Here is a 5,517-nt window from a genome sequence, read left to right as displayed (position 1 = left end):
CCTCCTCCAGTCCCTACACCCTTCCCTATCTCTTTCCCTTCCTCCAGCTGCTATACACCTCCCTTTTTCTGTCAGCCCCAGTCCCTATACCCCTCCCTAATAGGTTAACTCCTCCAGTCCCTACAGCCCTCCCTATCTCCGTAACCTCCTGCAGCCCGTAGACCCCCCTCCTTCTCTTATAGCTCCTTCAGTCCCTGCAATCCTCGTGCTCTTTCTGTTCTGGATTCTTGCTCGTTCCCCAGTTTTCACTGGTGGTGCTGGGGCCCTCGGTGTGGAATTTCCTCCCTGCCTCTCTTGTTCTCTGCCCTCCATTATGCCATGCTCGAAAACCGACCTCTTTCACCAGCCATTTAGTCACCAGCCCTGATCCCTCCATCTCTGTCTCCTTATTCAATTATTCTCTGTGAAGAACCATCAAATATTTTATTACATTCAGGGTACAAGATAAATACAAGTTGATTTTCTGTCCAAGTGCCCAAGTAACTTGGCTTCTTTCTGATTTGAAGAGTTTTCTGTGTGTTTTTCATAGAGTTTAGCTCCACGATATTCACCTGGGACATAATGTCAGTCAGGGACTAGACCACAAACCATGTCATAATCAGTTCTAACTTGGTGGAAGATGGCCATCAATAACACAGGCACCGAGACCAATGGTAGCTCCCACTCCGAACTGTGGTTCTGGATTTGGATATACAGTGGGTCTATGTTGGAATATCTTCCATTTATTAAATTAGGTACCTCCTTCCAATTGGCAGCAGTACAGATTGCTCAGTAATGTTACGCTCAGCTAAGTAGCTCCTTGATGATACTAACCTCACCCTTTCCCTTCTTACAGCCCACAAGATATCATTGTGTTTATCATTGGAGGAGCGACCTATGAGGAGGCACAGACTGTCTACAATCTGAACCGTACCAGCCCAGGAGTGAGGATCGTGTTGGGTGGGACAACCATTCACAACACCAAGAGGTAAGGGCAAGTCAGGGCACCTGGGAATGGACTTTGTAATCCTGGCCAGCTGATGAGCAGAGTCCCACGGTGTTACACACTTCAGGCATGGTCAGAGTGGCTCATACCAAGCTTGTGCTGATCTCAACAGCATTCTGATGAAAATAGTAAGGTTCGAGGACTGGAGCGTGTCACATAAGGAGGAGTAGTAACTATAGGCCTTATACCTGATCTTGTGTCTATAATGGGACAGTTAGTGAGAACCAGGCTGGGCTGACTGCAATGCTGTGCTTCCGAAGGATGCTTTATTATAGGTATAACTCCGTTTATTAGAAGTAAATGCAAAAGGATTTGATGCATTGACAATATTTGCATGGTTGTGGTCTGCATTTTCGGATATTCCTGTGAAGGACAACTTGTTCATTTCTGTCTTGTGTTGCCCCAAAAGGGAATCCAGTGGAAGGAAATGCCTTTCAAACACAGTTCGTGTCGTTGTGTGGTGCAGCCAGTTTCCACACAGCAAGGTCTCAGTTACAACAGTGGCCTGGAATAGCTCATCTGCCTTTAATATTGCAGAGTTTGGGTTTTTAAACAGTAAAATAAATAATTTCAGTTCCACCATATGGTGCTCATGTACAACTGAGACATCTGCTACTTGGACTGTATGGAGGGCCCTTACAGAGTCTGTGGACCAGACTTTCAACCACAAATGCTAGAGATGCAGAAGTCTGATTATAAAGTGTGACAGGTCAGAACTGACCTTGGTCTAAGCCCCATTTCTTTGCAGTTTGATGTCATTCCCTCCTGACTTGACAGCACTTTGCTCAGTCTCAATATTCATTACTATTTAGACACATAAACTGTACAATATTAGTGTCAGCAGAAACCAGCATGGTGAGGTACACATCCCTCCCCACTCGAGGTCTGAATTCTAATGCCTACTCCAGCAGAAAGCCCAGTTACTACAGCTGGCAAGTATCCTGCTGTTAATGAAACTTCCTTTGTGTTCACAGCCAGTGTAGAATTTAACTAGGATTTATCACTGCTCCTGGAGACTAAAACATCTCATCTCTAATGGACACTTTCCTTGCAATGGCATGCCCTCAGCACAATCCCCCTGCCTCATCCATTGAGTCGGTCCATTCCAGCACCTGCCCTCCCTCTGTCCCCTGCCCCTTGTGGTTAGTAACGTGAAGCTTCTCAAACAGTGACAGGTGCTAGTCACTATACCTCTCCCTACGCTAGCAGCTGCTCGGAGCACCCCATCCTGAATAAAGAACTGAAAAGTTTGATTGGAAATTATTGCACTATTTCATACATGGCTGTGGGCTTTAATGACAAGTGTTAGTTTTGTTTAGATTTTGATTGCTGACAGATATGCTTTCTGCTCCATTTTAACGTGTCAGAGCGGTACAATTGGAAAACGTTTTGGTTTATTGACAACGTCTAGCTGAGATTGAAGAACTGACATTGGTATTTGGTAATAAAAGTCCCTGAGTCATTGTGAGCCTGTTGATTGGTGGTGTCAGAGCCTTTCCCAGACCTTGCTAGTCAGTAACTTTATCGTACTCTCCTACCTTACACCCAGCTCAGCTGATAGTGCCTCTCAATAATTTAAAGCAGGTTGGTTTTCACCAAAGACGACTGATGACAATAGATGGAAATTTCACATTGCTTCACTAATATTTGTTCTGGGTGTAGGGAGGGTGCAGGATGACTGAGTAGGGGCAATGACTGGAACAAGGCAGAGGCCAGGCCACTGGTTAAGGGGGAGTGAGTTAGGGGAGGATGAGGAAAGGCAGCTGTGGAACAGAGGGAGCAAGCTCACTCAGGATGGAGAGAGGTTGAGTATGATAGGTCTATTCCCTGAAGGTTAGTGGAATGAGTGGTGATCTCATTTCTTAAATGGTTTTGCAGGCTGAGAACCTGGGTGGCACGGTGGCTCAGTGGTTAGCACTGCTGCCTCACAGCACCAGGGACCAGGGTTTGATTGCACCCTCGGATGACCATCAGTGTGGAGTTTGCACATTCTCCCCTGTGTCTGCGCGGGGTTCATCCACGTGCTACACTTACATCCCAGAATCCAGCTCAGGTGAATTGGCCGTGCTAAATTGCCCACAGTGTTAGGTGCATTAGTCAGGGGCAAATATAGGGTAGGGGAATGCATCTGGGTGGGTTACTCTCCGGAGGGTGGGCATGGACTTGTTGGACCGAAGGGCCTGTTTCAATACTGTAGGGAATCTAATTGTGTTTCCCTTGACTGCATATCTAAAACGTGGTGTCACAATGTCAGAATGATGGCTTGGCCATCTCGAACTGACAGGAATTCATTTCAGTCAAAGGGCTGTTAGTCTTTGAGACTTTCCACACCAGAGCGTTGTGGATGCTCGCCTGTCCGGTATATTCAAGGGAATTAAGGATATTAAGGGAATTAAAGGACATGGAGAGAGTGTGGAAGGTCATGGGGGGGTCAAGGATCAATAGACAATAGGTGCAGGAGTAGGCCATTCTGCCCTTCGAGCCAGCACCACCATTCAATATGCTTTAATAATCTTATACGTCTCAATCAGATCCCCTCTCAATCTTCTAAACTCAAGGGCATACAAGCCCAGTCGCTCCAATCTTTCAACATAAGATAGTCCCGCCATTCCAGGAATTGACCTCGTGAACCTACGCTGCACTCCAATAGCCAGAATGTCTTTCCTCAAATTTGGAGACCAGAACTGCACACAATATTCCAGGTACGGTCTCACCAGGGCCCTGTACAGCTGCAGAAGAGCCTCTTTGCTCCTGTACTCTGATAAATCCCTCTTGTTATGAAGGCTAGCATGCTATTAGCTTTCTTCACTACCTGCTGTGTCTGCATGCTTGCCTTCATTGACTGGTATACAAGAACACCCAGATCTCTCTGTACTGCCCCCTTATCCTGAAGAAGGGCTTATGCCGAAACGTCGATTCTCCTGTTCCCTGGATGCTGCCTGACCTGCTGCGCTTTTCCAGCAACACATTTTCAGCTGCCCCTTTATCTAACCTGACTCCATTTAGGTAGTAATCTACCTTCCTGTTCTTGCCAAAGTGGACAACCATACATTTATCCACATTAAACTGCATCTGCCGTGCATCTGTCCACTCACCTAACCTGTCCAGGTCACCCTGTAATCTCCTAACATCCTCCTCACATTTCACCCTGCCACCCAGCTTTGTATCATCAGCAAATTTGCTAATGTTACGATTAATACCATCTTCTATATCATTAATATATATTGTAAAAAGCTGCGGTCACAGCACTGATCCCTGCGGTACCCCACTGGTCACCGCCTGCCATTCCTAAATAGAGCCGTTTATCACTACTCTTTGTTTCCTGTCAGCCAACCAATTTTCAATCCAAGTCAGTACTTTGCCCCCAATACCATGCGCCCTAATTTTGCTCACTAACCTCCCATGTGGGACTTTATCAAAGGCTTTATCAGCTAAGATCATCGACCCATTTCTACTCCTTTTTCTTATAGTCAGTGGACAGAGAGTTGGGGAAACAGATGAGAGGGGAATTGAACCTCTGCTGGTCCATCATGTCTGTGCTAGCTCTCTGGAGAATCTACACATTAGAACCAATACCCTACACGTTGACTGTAACATTTGAGAATTGAGAAAACAGTTCTCCATGTTGTTCTTTATAACAACTTTTCTGGATCCTGTTTTCACTGGTATTTCTGGTTGGACATTCTGTATCCTTAATATGTTCCTAATTGCTCTCTCAATGTTATCGGGATGAGCCGTTTTCTTTATAATCACATGGTCTGGTTGCACCAAAGGGTCTGTTTCGGTGCTGTATGACACTGCATATGATTTTTCTCCACTTGCATTAAGGAAATCCTTCCGAATCAGACCATCGGTATCAGACCTTTCCCGGTTTTGGTGTCTCTCACCCTGTCTTCAATTCCTATTCCTTTGACCAGTTGGCCTTTAGGATCGCCATTTCCTTCTGCGATTTTCCCAGCCTGAGCCACAGTCCTTTCACTGGAACACAGGTTCTCAGTTGTACTATGAACGTTGGGCAGTCCAAATATAAATGCTAGGAAGTAACTGCTCCAATGTGTCCACAGAGGAGATAATATTTCAGTACCTGAAGTTATTGTAGGCCTTGGGATCCAGGACACTTGATGTGTTCCTGAGATTTGTGACTTGCAGTCTCTAGCCCCTGGAGTATCAGCTCCTATGTTCTGTAAGGCAGGACCTATTCCATAGAGATCTATTTGCTTTCACACTAGCTGTTAGTGATTGGGGTTCAATCTCATCTTGGAATTAGAAGGTTGTGGATGTGAATCCCACTTCTGCAGTCTCAACAGGAAAATTCGGAGGGACAGCGCTGAGGGAGTGCCGCACTGTCGGAGGGTCAGCGCTGAGGGAGTGGGCCCTGTCGGAGGGTCAGCGCTGAGGGAGTGCCGCACTGTCGGAGGGTCAGCGCTGAGGGAGTGCCGCACTGCCGGAGGGTCAGTGCTGAGGGAGTGGGCCCTGTCGGAGGGTCAGTGCTGAGGGAGTGCCGCACTGTCGGAGGGTCCGTGCTGAGGGAG

The 5,517-nt window shown here is 46.7% G+C and overlaps 1 long non-coding RNA gene across 1 annotated transcript in view; it reads left to right on the top strand.

The window, feature by feature from the left end:
* The first annotated feature begins 6 nt into the window (after positions 1–6).
* The window catches only part of LOC122546963, a 9,147-nt gene continuing 3,636 nt past the window's right edge, over positions 7–5,517 (top strand). The window contains exon 1 of the long non-coding RNA XR_006310856.1: positions 7–967. This is a non-coding gene — a long non-coding RNA (uncharacterized LOC122546963). The remainder of the gene's footprint in view (positions 968–5,517) is intronic.

This window comes from Chiloscyllium plagiosum, unplaced genomic scaffold (assembly GCF_004010195.1).
Source record: "Chiloscyllium plagiosum isolate BGI_BamShark_2017 unplaced genomic scaffold, ASM401019v2 scaf_2781, whole genome shotgun sequence".
NCBI lineage: Eukaryota > Metazoa > Chordata > Chondrichthyes > Orectolobiformes > Hemiscylliidae > Chiloscyllium > Chiloscyllium plagiosum.
The sequence above is the reverse complement of the archived record's forward strand: the minus strand, read 5'-3'. Positions and strand labels throughout refer to the sequence as shown.